The 15,736-nt window shown below is 43.9% G+C and overlaps 1 pseudogene; it reads right to left on the bottom strand.

Annotated features, from left to right (window-relative positions):
- Positions 1-14,643: 14,643 nt before the first annotated feature.
- On the bottom strand, positions 14,644-15,153 carry LOC118569386 (annotated as a pseudogene).
- Positions 15,154-15,736: the final 583 nt, after the last annotated feature.

Here is a 15,736-nt window from a genome sequence, read left to right as displayed (position 1 = left end):
CAGAAAGCCATCCCACAGCAGCCAGCAGAACCCGTTTGTATGACTTTCAGGGTAGAAAAATATGAAGAAAGGCTGTAGATGTCCTCAGCCCAATGCTTTGCTCAGCCATAGGAAAAAGGTGATGAAGTGATGTAAAGTCCTGAAGCAAAGGAGCTGAATAGTAATGAGAACCTCACTAGACTGGGAGAGACCATCCCCCAGATCATCTTCATGAATGAAAGGTTGACTCTCTCAAATGTTGGGTGTCTAAATCCATCCCATGTTTCTATAATGAAGTTGGGTACCGAGAGAAGAAAATAGGTTCACTTAGTTCTGGAAATTCAAGAGCACGGCACCAGAATCTTCTTGGCTCTGGTGAGAGTCTCCTGACGGATGATAAGGCGACCTTAGGAGAAATGTACAAGAGTGAAGAGCTGTGAATGGAGAGGATTTAAGGGAAGTACTAAGTTTGCTTATAAGGAGTCAATCTCTTGAAAGCTTCCCTAGTCCTGTTAGCCTATCATTAGTCCATTCTGAGCCTGAAGACTCTATGACCTAACTGCCATCCATGAGGTCCTACCTCTTAAGGGTTCTACCACCTCAGTATGTCATACTGGGGACAAAGTTTTCCATATAAAACTTGAACCTTTGGGGGACAAACCATGTCAAATCTTAACACTGGATGTGCTTCCAGAAGATGGTTCTTGGCTTTCAGGACACTCCCAGGACAAATGACTAGAGGGTTAGGAAGCCAAGTCTCACCTCTAGAGGTGGTTTGAATGTAATTGGCCCCTGAAATTTCATAGGGAATGGCACTATTAGGAGGTGTGGCTTTGTTGGAGTGGGTGTGGCCTTGTTGGAGGAAGTGTGTCACTGAGGGGGTGGGCTTTGAGGTCTCCTATGCTCAAGATACCACCCAGTGTGTGAGTTAATTTCCTGTTGCCTGCAAGATGTAGGACTGTCAGCTCCAGCACTCTCTGCCTGCATGCTCCCATGTTCCCTATCATGATGATAATGGACTAGACCTCTGAAACTGTAAACGAGCCACCCCAATTAAATGTCTTACTTTATAACAATTGCTGTGGTTATGGTGTCTCTTCAGAGCAGTAGAAACCCTAACTAACACACCTCTCATCTGGTCCCAGGTATCTCTGAGAGGCCATCTTGGTCCAGAGCTCACTGCAAGGTCAGTTGAGGCCTTCAACAAGACTTTGTCACAGTTCAGATGCCACCAACTCAAGTCTCACCTACTCTCCTGTTTCTTTCCAGGATGCTAGGAGACCAAAAAGAGTTCAGAGGACTGCTGGCAACAGAGACAAGCCTGAAGAGTCACACAAAAGAAAGCAGGTAGGCTTGGGCAAGCACTAAGGTGCTTTGGTCTAGCATACTAAACCTGTATTTCATGATGCACAATATGTCAGATTTCTGAGCCCTGCTTTGGCCCCAGCACCGATCTAATGAAGTACATTTTTTTTTAACTCTCTCCAGGCTATTCTCCCAAACATGAAAGAACAACACATTTGAAGGTAAACTTTGTATTGTTGATTTTCTAGCCACAGACAAGAGGCAGGTTAAGTTCTGAGTTATACGAGGTGAGAACAGTAAGGAGGTATATCTTCCATGGACACAATCATCACTGAAGGGATGATCTATATCACTGCCTGCCTCTTCAGGGACAAGCTTACAGTCCTTGTCCTAGAAAAATGAAGTGACTTCCAGGTTTAGAAGGCTTTGCTGTCCAGCCTGGTTGTTTCAGGTAGATTGTTTTTTCAAGTGGTAGTTCACAGAGGTTATACTAGAGAAATATGAAGGTTGGAGAGTATTCAAAACTTGCAAAAGTTATTATTAAAGGATAACAATTTCATTCTAGAAAAATGAAAACCTCCAACCAGCTGCTAAGCAAGTACTGGCCATTTTATTATTAATTTATTTCAGCAGGAACTCAGGAAAATACCCAAAACTTCATAGCTGAGCTAAGCCTGACCACACAGAGAGTAGGAATCATATCAGGAAGCTGAGAAATGAAGAACTTAAAATCTCACCTTTCAAGATTTCTTTGTTTGTTGTTTGTTTGGAAACTCAAAGAACATTTTTTCTGAATTTGAGAGAATAGGCACAGGTCAGGTAGCCTGTAAATCTCAGCAGTTAACAAGAAGAGAGAGGAATCAGGAGGAGAGGTAACCATGACTTTTTGAGTTAGGGTCTAAGAAAGCAGGAAGGTTAACAATGGAGGTGGTCATGCAGACGTATTTGGAGGTGAGAAAGAGAGAGACAGTCAGTGAAAACACCATCAGGCTTTTGGCTGGTAGGCAAAGAAATGGTATGAAAAGGAAAAGTCAATCCTTTTGATCTAGAACTCAGAAAAGGAGGCAGGCTTAACAGTGAGACTCTGTAAGCTGCTACCACCTTTGTAGATACCATTTAATCAACACTTGAGTTGTGACTTCAACCTTGTACCCAAACACACTTCCTTTCATTGTCAAAGACATAGAGCATCATACTTCAGAGACAAACAGGGGATATACATCAGAGTACACAAGCCAGATCCAATATTAGGTAACTCCATCACCTTGGGCAAGCAACTTCATCTCTTCCAACTTCTCCTCCCTTGCCTGTGAAATGGAGGATAAATGAACCTCTTCCTTTGCAAGTTTCTTATGGGTCTTAGACAAGTTGGGAGATCCTAATACATAATAGATTTTGAACAAGTGGTCCCACATAACTATACCTCAGTGCAGCAGCATTGTAAAGTGTCCTCCCAGACTGAACCATTACATCCAACAAAGAAGCTCCTTAAGGCAGAAGGCAAACAACTTGAAATAGCTTCAGAAAGTCCCTGAAACTAACCAAATTCACTAGGCCCCTCCCTCAAAAGAGTAAACAATAAAGACAGCTGAGAGTTACTTTCAGACAAGCCAACCTGCAAAGAAGTCTCTTGAAACAAGACCACCTACCTGGAAGAGATAGAAACCAGCAGGGCTGCCTGGAAGAAGTTTAGACCAACTGAATCACCTATAAAGGGCATACTCCAACCTGTTGAACTGACCACAGGCTATGCAGTGTGGTCCCAACTTTTGTGAGCTGTCATCTGTGCCAGGGTGGACTTTGGTGATGCAGCTGTCTTTGAGTAATTTCTACTCTTGTAAGTAACCCTTCGTTTATATTACTGTAAGTAACCTCAATAAAACTTATTGGCTCACTCAATTGGACTTAAGTGGCGTCCTTACTTCAGTCTGTCTTGGGCTTCCTATCTGGGGGTCAATGCCTATGTGTGTTGTGTCTCCCCATGAAAAAGTCTTCTCACACAACACACAATCAACCACTTTCTCCTAATCTCAATCTTAGAAATGTTTCAATGACCAATGATGTTGGAGAGGTGGGAGGGAAGATGTGTCAGGGCATCTACCCTCCAGTTTGGAAAGGAGAAACAACCCACCAACAACCAGGAAGCAAATGCTAAGCACAAAATGAATGGCAAAGAATATTATTCTGGGCTTAATGCTACAGAAGTCCAAGATCTGGAAGGCCCAGCATGGCTTGTTCAAACAGTGGTTTTCAACCTTGACTACATGAGAGCATCATCTGTGTGACCTACGTTAAATGCTACCATCTGAATCCAAACTCCCAGATACTCAGTAGGCTTGTTGTTGAGTCTGGACATCTATATCTTTGGAACTCTCTTACTTGATCTACCATGCTGGAGATGCAAGGCCCCAAAGCAAGACTCATTCCCTCTAACATATGAACAACACTTGGCCATTTCTGAACACTTTTACCTACATGGTTTCATGGGACCAGACAGGTCTGAAAAGAGAGGAGTTTGAGCCTTGGCCTGGAAAGATTTGGCAGTGATAGTTCTCTTCCAAAGAACTCTAGGTCTGTGTGGTGGGATCCATGGCCACCAGTGCTGTTAATTCCACCATTAAACTGATTCCTTTGGGAGAAATGATTGCCTCTTAAAACAGATACGCAGGGATAAAGTGGGTCGGTGTCTTCATGTATGTGTAATTTGAGGTGCCCTCTCAAACAAATCATAAAAAGTCTACAAATACAAAATGCACATGCTTTGTTAGCCTCAGGATGAACTAACCACTTCAAACTGGTGCCACAAATGTTTAGCCTCTTTCCAAGTTAGGTAAGGTGCCTAGAGTCCCGCTTCCAGTAAGGGCAGGTCCAGTGTTGGGACCTGGCTCTAACTTTGTCATCTCTTAGTCACTTCTAGAAACCCTGGTATCAGCCCTATTGTGAGTCACTAAGACATTTTTTTACTTGGATGTTGGTCCCACAGTGCTGATTAAACTTGGCTGAACCCTGAGCGGCCCTTTGTTCCAACTCCTAGGTACTGCCTCTAAGTACTTCTCAGGACAGATGCTGGGGTGGGAGTCAAAGTCTATGGAGCACAATACTTACATAAGAGGGTAAGACTGCTCTTAGATAGCAGTCCCTGGGCACACTTCCAAAATATGCAAAGGGAAACCTCCAGAGTGCCTTATTGTCTGCCTCTAGCCAAACTGAGGTCTGACCCTACCAGGAAAATGTGCTAAAAAAAGAGCAGCGGAGAAGTGTAAGTAAGTCTTTTTAGAGAAGCAAGAAGTTACTCCTATGAGCAGAGTAGATTTGAAGCTAGGCTGAGGAGTCCTCTTGGGGATTAGTGGGTGGGGAGAAAGACAGGCTGGGGAGAGACTAGGGAAAGGTCTGGGTAAGCACTGAGGAGCATTCTTATTCTGGGAACTTATGTCAACCCTGGCCTGGGGAGTCCAAGGAGTCCTCTCTCAACCTCAGCTTTTTGGCCTGACAATGTTCTTTGCATTCCCTGGGATAGAGATTTTGCTCTGTCCTGGATCAGGGCTTATCTTCGAGCTCTTTCATATCCACATCCATAGTAGGACTTCAGACAAAGCTGGTTATCTCTTTTGTACCAGGTTTTTCATCTGACAAATGAGGAAATGATGATAGTCTCCCTCCAAAGTGGTTGTGATGATTAGAGAAGAATGACGAAAAAAAAAACAAAAAAAAAAATTGGGCATGGATTAAAATCTCAGTAACCCAGAACTCTATTCATAACTAACCTTTTAGAACGTTTCACTTGGTTTCAAAGAAGTGAGGAACGATACTGCTTACTCTCACAGGGGCAAACTTGGACAACCTCAGGGCAGAATTGGATACCTCCATGCCACATACCCCACTAAATCACAAAGCTACACACAGGTGGTCAGTGCTTTGAAAAGCGTGTTGGGCAGATTGGAAACCAGCCACGCCAATACTCAGAACTCACAGGACCCAGCAGGACTCTGTTAATGAGGGACCACCCACCACACTCCACACTGATAACTGTTAGCAAGGAATGTATGCCCACATGGCCTTGATCAGAATGCCTGGCTCCTACGCCAAGCTACGCTAGGCAAGGCAAGTCACAGAGGGGGTGTGGAAGACCTCTGTTAAAAAGATTCTCTTTGGTATCTCAAATGGTACTGATGAGAGACTCGGGAGGGAGCCAGGAAAGCTGGCATCTAGAATTGCCATTCTATTTGCAGTGGTCCAAGAGGTCTCATTGGGCAAATAGACAATTTGGCCTGCATGGTCTCGAGGCCACACATGCTCTGTGTTACACCGAATGTAATAAACTATAAAGAACATCTAAGAAACTAACTTTGGTTTTTACGATCAAGCTATAAATACAGTCATCGAGTGGAAAGAATGAAGGAAATCAGTGAGGTGTTTGCAGTAGTCCCAGTGAAGGTATTTGCCTGAGAAAACGCTGTCCCTGGGTGAGTTCTTAATCTCTCAACCAAGACTAGAGTAGTACCACCTTGCTGGAGTCTCTCACTCCCTTGCTGCTTTTGAAAAGTCAAGTTACCATGTGTGGGTTGCCTACGTTGGGAGGGACTGATGGTGACCGCCAGTTACTGAAGGCAGCGTCCAGTATATAGCCTGCAAGAAATTGAAGTCCTCTACCTTACTGCTGTACAGACTGAACTCTCTTCAGGAAGACAGATTTCTCCCAGGTCAAGCTTCAGGTGAGACCTCAACCCCAGCTGTCGACTTGACTCCAGCTTTGTGCAGCCCTGTGTAGAGACCTTAGCTAGGCACTCCCAGACTCCTCATACCACACAAGCTACAGGCTACCAGAGAAGTCTTTTAAGCTGTAGGATTTGTAGTAATCTCTCAAGTAGTGCTTAGAGCTGCATTTAAATGTGTTTTGTACAGTAATGTCCTTATCCATGAGAGATGTATTCTGAAGTACATAGGGAATTGTTATACCTACCTTTTGCTCTGAAGAGACTCAATAAAAAAAATGAAACTATGTAATATGCTTAAAGAGATAGAAAGTCTATTTGACAAAATTTTAAGAATCTAGATAAAGAATATAAAGGAGAAATTACTCTGACACATTGAGAACAAAGCCACACTTGCCTGATTACATGACCTTCTATTGTCCTGAACACCACCACTTCCCTGGAATTACCAATGCCCTATGGTTATGGAAACACCAAAAGATGAAGAATCCACACCCCTGCCTTCCAGCATCTCCCCAAGAATGATGCTCAAGCCTGACTTCAGGAGAGCTGACACAATCACAGTGTTGACTGTTAATGTGTCTCATGTGTGCTGATTTGGAGGGAAAAAAAGACAATGTATATTCGAAATGTTGTTTCCTATCTTTCCTTGCAATTCAGAAGTAAGTTGTCTTTTTCCTATTCTATTTTTCAACATTTGGAATTTGCACTTGGCTGTCTATGCCCATGATTCATTTGTACTAATGTGTAGTGGGTTAAAAAGTCAGGTGTGATATGCTGGGTAGGCAGGAGCACCCTATTGTTAATAGCATTTTCAAGAGAAGCATGCATTCATTGTTTCAAAATGTATGATTCATATAAAAAGTCAGTTAGATTTTAGAGGGATGAGGCCACTGCATGCAGTGGCCTGAAATTATAATGAAGAATTGGGCAACCTATTAGCATAAACCCCCCATAGAATGTCATCCAAGAGACTTGCTTTGGATAGTCCCCAAGCCCTAACCAGAGTATTATGCAAATTTTGCTCTGAGGACTACGGAGTTATTCTAATATTAAAACCATATAGACAAGATGATGGTTAAACAGCTGAGATGTCACAGTCCACAGATGAAGCCCTTTGTTGATGGAGTACAGAATGTGGAAACTAGGAACCAGGGCGAAGTTTCCTGATAGCTGAAGTACAAGGCACACATCTGCCACTTACAGAGGACTTAAGTAACTCAACCAAAGATGGCATCTTAGGAAGGGAAGGTTCAGACAGCCAAGTGGTCCAGATTTGACATAAATGTGATGACTTGTGCCTTGATATGTGCTTCTGTTCTTTCCTACAAGGAGAATGAGGCTTTCAGAATTTGTGCTGTCTTTGTAATGCAGAGCTGGCCAGAACCTTCTCCAAGTCCTGTTCTGTGTTCTGCACCATGCTGACCTCGCTGCATTTCAGGGTGTTGGACCCCTGGGACCCTGAAAAGTAGCTATTGGTCTTTCAACCCATGTGCGAGCCAATAGCTGGCAGTGTTTTAAACATGGAAATCATTCTTGTATTCCAACACCCTAGTTTCCTGATAACAGCTTGGAAGGCAGTTCCTCTGTCCCTGAACAGATGATGGCATTGTAGTACTTCCACAGTAAACAAATCGGCAGCAGCATCCGCTCTTTGATAGAATCAGATACTCTGGGAGAAGCTGAAGGTTTGGGGTGTTGCATTTTCAGTCCTGGGTGAAACAGATGAATGGTGTAATCTCTCTGTGCTTCCTAAAAGAGAGATACAACCTTGCATTTAAACCAGAAAGTGTTCCCACCTCATTAGAATTCAGACCTGAGCTCCCCACTCTCCCACAGACCAATACATCCAGAATCTCTTTCTGGAATTCTACATGTGGTGATATCTGGAGAGGTTTTCTATCTGTCTCCTTATAGTACTAACCTGTTAGTGGGATTTTATTACTACACCTCCCATTTTATGTTAAGCTGTGGGTCCCCCCCCCCCGCGCTTTGCTGGATATCAAGAATTCAGTAGGGCTGGTATAAAAATAGGATTGGCATCTACTTCTGCAGACTGACTTTCTTGATAGCATATTTTGGAGAAGATTTATAATGATTTTCAAACTGTTTTCATGCTAAGCTTGTCCTGAATATCGGCTCTGGTTGTTGATGATAATGCTGTCTTTTTATCATATGTCATGTGTGTGCCTGTTCAAAGGCAACACTAAGAAACATGTGTTGGGGTCCTGTATATGCAAGTGTGGCTGGGGGTATTTACTCCTGGAGGCAGGAAGTTAATGGCAGAGAGCATGATTACCTATCAATTCAATGGCCTTGAGGTCATAACAGATCTACAGCCCCTGAATAGTCAATTTTTGATGTTATTGTAAAAACAAAACAAAACAAACAAACATCAACAAACCAAGCAAATTAGCAGACAAAACAGCTGCTCCACGGTCTCCTGCTCCTCCAGGACAAATGTTTAGTGGCAATGCTGTGTTAACCAGAGTGAGACTTCCCAGGCCCACATGGGGAAGAGAGCTGGGCTTACCAGCTGATTTCCCTGTCTCCTTTAGGGCTGGGCTTCTGCTCACTAGCATCCTGCTTCTGGAGGGATCCTGGAACTCCATCCTGGTGAGGACACGGCTGATGACAGCACCCATGGAACAGGAGGGTGGGCTGGGCATCTGATAGACTTACAAGTGACAGACAGGATACTCTGGGACTAGGCACAGCACTGAAGCCCCGCGCCAACACTCCTACAGTCCGTCTTTATTTTTCACTCCCATCTGCAGGAGCCCAGGTACGCACTCACATGCTGGTGTCCACAGGCTGGTAAAGTAATGCAGAGGGACGGTTATACCACCGTGAGAGGGTGTGGCCATTCCCCATTCAGCATCTTCTTTTCAAAAATACCCACTAGACACAGAAAGGGAAAGATCAGTATCTTTTATGCCATAATTAAAGTATCGCTTTTGGCAATGAAACTGGATTATCCCCGCCCCCAAACCCTTGCTTACAACAGCAGTGGTAAATGCCCTTGTTTGCTGGAATGCCCAAATGTTAGTTCCAGCATCTCTCCACAGTTGCTCATTTGCTGTGCTCCTTTGGAATAAACAGACTTATCTTTCTTGTCATACAACACCGTCTTTAATTTAATGGAGATGTTATTAAGATAAAAATCTCTATTCAATCCCATATTGTACCATATTAACACACACAATTAGTAATGCTTTCTCAGTTATGAAGAGAGATGATGGTTTCCTTTTAAGCTAAATTACCTTTATCATGGCAGCACATGAAGCAAGCTACAAATATTTACCCAAGTGTATGTTAATTCTTATTTAATTTTAACGCTGCTTTTATCAATCAAATTAACCAATGGATTTTATTAAAGGGAATGTTATTACAGAGCAGACCTCCCCAAACTGGATTCCATCTGCTTTTATTTATGTAATTTTGATGGTTTCATTTTCTCTTTCATTTCATTTCTAATTAAGAAGAACACGTGGAAAATTGAACAGTTGGGCCTAATTTTGGCAGTATTTAACATAATTAGAACTCTGTTCTTGTTAATATAAAGATTGTCAGTGTTGGAACTATGGGGCCTGCGTTGTGCTTTTGAGCCCCGCTCCACATGGCACCTTGCAAAGACACTCAATAACCCCAAAAATGATGCATCCCTACGCTTCCAACTCCCAAAGATTAGATGTAGCGGTGCACACGGCACCATCAGCACCACCAAAACCAGTTTAACTCGGTAACATTCCGTTTAGGTAAGCCAAGCAACTTTTTTGTTTGTTTTTGTGTTTTCAAGACAGGGTTTCTTTGTGTAGTCCTTGGCTGTCCTGGAACTAGCTCTGTAGACCAGGCTAGCGTGGAACTCACAGAGATCCACTTGCCTCTGCCTTCCAAGTGCTGGGATTAAAGGCGTGCACCACTGTCTCCCAGCTGCCAAGCAAGTTTTAAATGTTTCATTAAGTGTACATGTGAGTGCAGTGCCCATGGAGGCCAAAGACAGTATAGGATCCCCTTCAGCTAGTGGTACAGGCAGTTGTGAACTATAAACTAGGGTGCCCCAGTCCTTTGCGAGTTCAGTACACATTCTCTTTTGTTGTTGTTGTTATGCATGTGAGTGTTTTGCCTACATATGTGTTTGTGCACAATGTTCATGCATGCCTGGTTCTTGGAGAGGCCAGAAGAGAATGTTAGATACCCTGGAACTGGAATTACAACAGTTACAAGCTGTCATGAGGGTGCTGGGAATTGAACCCAGGTCCTCTGGAGGAGCAGCCAGTACTCTTAACCATTGAGCCATCTCTCCAGCCACTGATTATAGATTTTAAAACACAACTTTCTAGTCTGAAGAGACAGAAGATAACAGCAGGAACCATCTTCAGTGCAGGATAAATGTATAAACCTTGTTTCTACTAGGTCTCTGGAATTCTCTGGAAAGGATGCATGCATTTAATTTATGTAAACAAGAAAGACTGAATTCAAGAAAACCTCTTGTATTAAGGAGTTTCTAGACTTTCTTGGTCTAAGACCTTCTGGATCCCCACTTCCTTGACTTTGATCCAGATAAACTCCACACACAGTAACAGTGTCTGTGGGAATTAATATAACATGGGGGTCATTGGGAGTGTTAGAATTTGACACATGCTAACTTTTTTGCTTGGCCTCTGGAAACTTGCAGGGAGCTTATTCTCACACTTTTTTACTTCTAGAAAAGATGCTAAAGCAACTTGAGAGATGTTTCCAAGTATAATCAGCAGGCAGGTGGCCCTCAGGGTTCTCAGCAATAGTAGTGATGGAGCTGGTGTGCCCATAGGGGCATTCAAGTATGCCCCATGCTTTAGACTGTCTTGAGCACTTCTGCACATTGATCTGATGGTACGTGAGCAGAGCATAAAGATGATGAGGCTAGCTAGGCAAGCCCTTTAAATCAGCTTTGCCTTACCAGATGTGACACTGATCTTCATGGCCTTATAAAAACTCAGGTTCATACCCAAGCAGAATAGGGCAATGTGGTGCAAGACTTCATCACCCTGCTCAGAACAACAAACATTTAAAAACTTGCTCATCATTTCTTTCTGGGTCTTCCATTGACCAATTGCAATTGACCACAGGGTGACTGGAACTTTTGAAAGCAAAACCATTGCCAAGCAAAAACTACTGTGGTTGAAAACACAACACAATGAAAAATTATCAGCACTGCTTTTTAGATTGGAATTTGAGTTATTTTTTTTTTTATTCCTTCCAAGCCAAACACATCTGAATATATTGGTGAGAAACAGATGAGAAAATGTCTGTGGCTGAAAAGAAATGATCTCCCACTCCAGAAACTCACATGGAGCTGTCTCAAAGTCCACTTCCTATTCAGGGGCTCTGGGCATTTATAATTTTAGAGACTTCAAATCAGCTAGGGTTGTCTTTTATCAAATTGGAAATAAATCATTTTAATTTGGTCCATATGAACTGGTAGAACGGGTGTACCTTGCTTGTGGCAGAGGTGACATTACCCCCACTGAACAGTGGTAGGCCAGCTGTACTTTTATGTACTTTTGTAGCAGTTGTAAATGACAATATCATGTCGCCAAAGCCTCTCTATTCCTTAAACCAGCACTTCACAGCGATGGACAATTCATAAAATGCAAAGGCAGGTAACTTATGCTTAATCTTGGTGGGGACCATGTGCTCAGGGGAGATCCCAGCACTGTGCAACGGCATGTAGCATCAACATCCTCAGAGATCCAAATCCGCTTATCAGTAGTAAACATATTAATTTGACCCCGAGGGAGAGAAGGCGAGAGCCAATCAGCCAGAGCGAGCCATTTATATCCTTCATTTCTGAAGATGAATTCTCCATTTATTTCCATCGAGCAATCAGTCACTCACCAAATAGCTCCCAAAATCTCATTTTCCATCTCTATAGCATATATGCCACCTTCCTTTGATATGCCCTGCTTTTAGGAAGTAGAGATGGTTTGAAATTACTACTCAAATAGGAAGAAAAAAAAATCAGTCTCCTTACAATTAGCAAATGTACCCAGCTTATTTGCAATCAACATATACTTAATGCCTTATTACCCTAATGGAAGTTATTGTAAGTGATGATAAAATTGGCATTATTAAGTGATGAAAACCTTTTACCTTCCGTTTGGCTTCTCTGCCTCCCCCCACCTCTAATCTACCTAAATTCAGCCCTAATGAGAGACACTAGATGGAACTGTTTAAAGCATTTAGGCCAATCAAGAAAATACCCACAGCTTTTACCCATGTAAGCACAGATGCTGGCCTCCAGCTTCAGAGGGTGGAGGCAGATGGACAGTGGGAAAAGCTGAAAGCATGTTGTAAGTGTGCACTATGCTTTTTGCCCATAGATACACTTCTAATTGACCTGTGACTACCAGACTTCGTGGCAAAGAAGGGGCAGAAATGCAATTACCTGGCAGGCAGAAAGGAAGTAAAACCTAGTGCGTCAGGTAACTGAGGAGGGTCCTTGGAGCCGGGTGAAAGGGTACCAGGAACAAGTAACAGCTGGAGGGTTTTTGTTTGTTTGTTTGTTTGTTTGTTCGTTGCTTTTTTTTTGGTGTGTGTGTGTGTGTGTGTGTGTGTGTGTGTGTGTGTTGTACATGCTGGAAACTCACAAACACTGGTCCTGTACATGTATGTGGTTCTTTAACAACACACATCTATAAACTTAAGGGAGAGTGTATGCATATGGATTCCTAGGTAGGTTAGAACTAACCCTCTAGCTTGTCTGCTGAAACCTCCGATGACATCTTGGTTCCAGTGGCAGTGAGGTTGACAAGGCAGATGTGAATGTGCTCTCAAGGGTAAAATGCACTGCTGGAGGTAGAGGTGCCGGTGAGCCCTTGGCCTGGGTCATGGTATCACGTTTCTTCCCAGACTCTTAGCTTGCAGTAGGTGGTGGTCCCTTTGCTCATTTATCGCTTTATCTTCTTGGGACAGAGCCTGGAAAGAGTGTAACAAATGCTTGTTGAGGGTACACCTGCTGGCTTCTCTCACCAGGGTTTGCAGAGATGCCTCGAGGAAGCCCATGATTCTTTGCTTCTAGCACTTTCCATATTTCCAGTGTCCTTCTACCCAAGTCCCTCTGTCTTTCCTGAGTCCGAAGTTTGAAAATCTGGCTCATTTTGATTCTCCTCTGCTGCTCCCCCAGTTTATGAGTAAGCAGGTTTTGTCCTTTCCGATTACAGTGTCCTTTCCAGCCTCTCCTACCTAGCCTTGGCCATCTTGCCTACCAGCAGCCTCACCCACTGGGTTTCCACCACCACAGGGCAACTAACGGTGCAATGTGGGGTCAAGATTCCACAAGTAGATGTACAACCACTGGGTCTCTGCTCGGGTACTTGTCAGTGTTCCCGGACTGGTGGAAGAAGTGTCTCAGCGGCCACCAGACACTTTGTACTGAACAGTTCAAAGTCAACTCAGCTTTGCCTCCTCTGAACGCTTGGCGTTTTCATACATGCAGTTGGAGACTCGGGGCATTTTGATGTATATATATTTTTTTTACATATAGGTTTTATTCTCATTCAGTTTTGGAGAAGGCAAAATCAGAAACTGACAGCCATCGAAAAAGATCCTAAGGAGGGATATGCCACCCAGAGCCAAATGTGATACACCAGGAATGTTAGAAAGTAGAGAGAAGGAAAACATGAGCCAGAGGATTTGTTTGTTTGTTTTGTTTTTAATTTATTTATTTTTATTTTACATGCATTGGTGTCTTGCCATGGATGTTGGGTCCTCTGGAAGTGGAATTGCAGACAGTGTGAGCTACCATGTGGGTGCTGGGAGTTGAACTGGGGTCCTCTGGAAGAACAAACAGTCAAGGCTCTTAACCACTGAGCCATCTCTCCAGCTTCCTTTTTTGTTTTGTTTTCTTTCTTTTGTTTTTGAGACAGGGTTTCTCTGTGTAGCATTAGCTTTCCTTTGCTGTCCTGGAACTCGTTCTGTAGAGCAGGCTGGCCTCAAACTCACAGAGATCCCTTCATCTCTGCCTCCTAAGCACTGGGATCAAAGATATGTACTGCCACCACCACCACCACCACCACCACCACCACCCTACTGAGCCAGAGGACTTTGTTTTTGTTGTTTTGCTATGCTCAGCCTTTTCTTAAGACTGAATCCCCTCAGACAATCACCTTTTATGTATACATTCTGAGCACTCCCTGGTGAGGTGAGTGTGATCTGGTGACCAGACAGGCATAAGTGAGAATTGTCATCCTTTAAAGGGACATGGTGAATGTGTATGTCTTTGTAGGGATGCTGGGAATGAGGGTCTAGCACCAAGACATGGGTGCATTCTTCCTGGATGTAGCCCAGGAAAGTGAAGACATAACCAGGGCCCCATATCTTCAGGGTCTTCCCCGGGGTGCATGTTTGGATCCTTTGGATCCCCTCCCCAGACTACAGTCCTTCCTTATGGGCTTCAGAGACCCTTCCTAGGGGTAGGAATTCCTTCTCCAGGCTGCTGCATATACCCTGTGAGTTGTGAGACTCATTTCCTTCCCTGGGAGCTGGAACCCTCACCCCTAATGAGGAGAGTGGTGGCCATGACACAGAGCTGGTACCAATGAGTATGTGAGTGTTGAGGAGGTAACTGGGATGGGCCTTGAGCACTGGGAAGGCTAAGGATTGCCTAGCTGTCTTCTTTGTCCTTGGTGCCACTTTTGAGGATGTGGGTGAACCCTGTGTAGTTGAACTTGCCTTTCTTATCAAAAGGTGCCTCAGAGTACATCTTGTCCAGTTTCTCATCTGGGAAACTGTTGCCCACGGTGTCGAGTGGCTCTTTCAGGATGGTCCTTATAGATGAAACCTGAGGTTTTCTCACCAGAACAGGTGAAGGTGTTTCGGGTATCCGTGCTGTTCAGCTTTTCCATAAACAGAGTGAGGAACAGGGTGAAGTTAATAGGCCTTGGTGCCTCACTAACCATTCCCTCCAGGTAGTCATCCATGGTTCTTCCCCAGAGAAGTCAGCATGTCATTCAGGTCCTCCTTGCCAATGAAGTGGCCACAATTCTGGTCAATCATGTTGAAGGCCTCCTTAAACTCCTGGATCTTGGACTGGTAAATCATTGTGAAGACATTGGACATAGCCCACTGAGGTCACTTTTTTGGTGGCCTTGGCCTTAGTTGGCTTGCTGGACATCTTGGTTTTAAGTGGGTGGGGCTTCCTGGTGCCAAGAAGATGCTGGAGGGTATGGGGGGGGGGATTGCAGCTGTGGCTCTGGAACCAGGGGTTTATTATGGTGGAATGGGTGAGGCAAGATAAATAGGTTTAGGTTTGACCAGTTTGAGCAATTTCAGAAAATAGACCTTCTTGCTAGCTGCCTGACTCGTGGCTCTGGGATGAAGGGGCCACAGTGTAGAATATAAGAACTTGACCAAGGAAGCAGTTGGGGATATGCCTGTCCCTATAAGCTGGGCCAGGCTCCAACAAGTAAAAACACCAGGAACTAACGGGGACTAGGGAGAACAATGATTAATGCAATGGTATAAGAAAACAAAATTATTAAACAGCGATTAAACCCTACTGTTTCCACCTCTAAGACCCACTCTAATATAAACCCCTCCTCCCAGAGCCAGACTTAATCTTGATATGCTGAGCAACACTCAATACTGATGAGAAATTAAACAGACTTTCGTGTTTGCTCCCTGGAAAGCTGCAGATCCTTACATTGGAATGTACCCCATACCTCCATCTCTGCGCTGGTGGGCGCCAGTGCCTGAAA

The sequence above is a fragment of the Onychomys torridus genome, chromosome 18 (genome assembly GCF_903995425.1).
Source record: "Onychomys torridus chromosome 18, mOncTor1.1, whole genome shotgun sequence".
Classification (NCBI taxonomy): Eukaryota; Metazoa; Chordata; class Mammalia; order Rodentia; family Cricetidae; genus Onychomys; species Onychomys torridus.
Note: the sequence above shows the minus strand (reverse complement) of the source record. Positions and strands in the feature narration are given on the sequence as shown.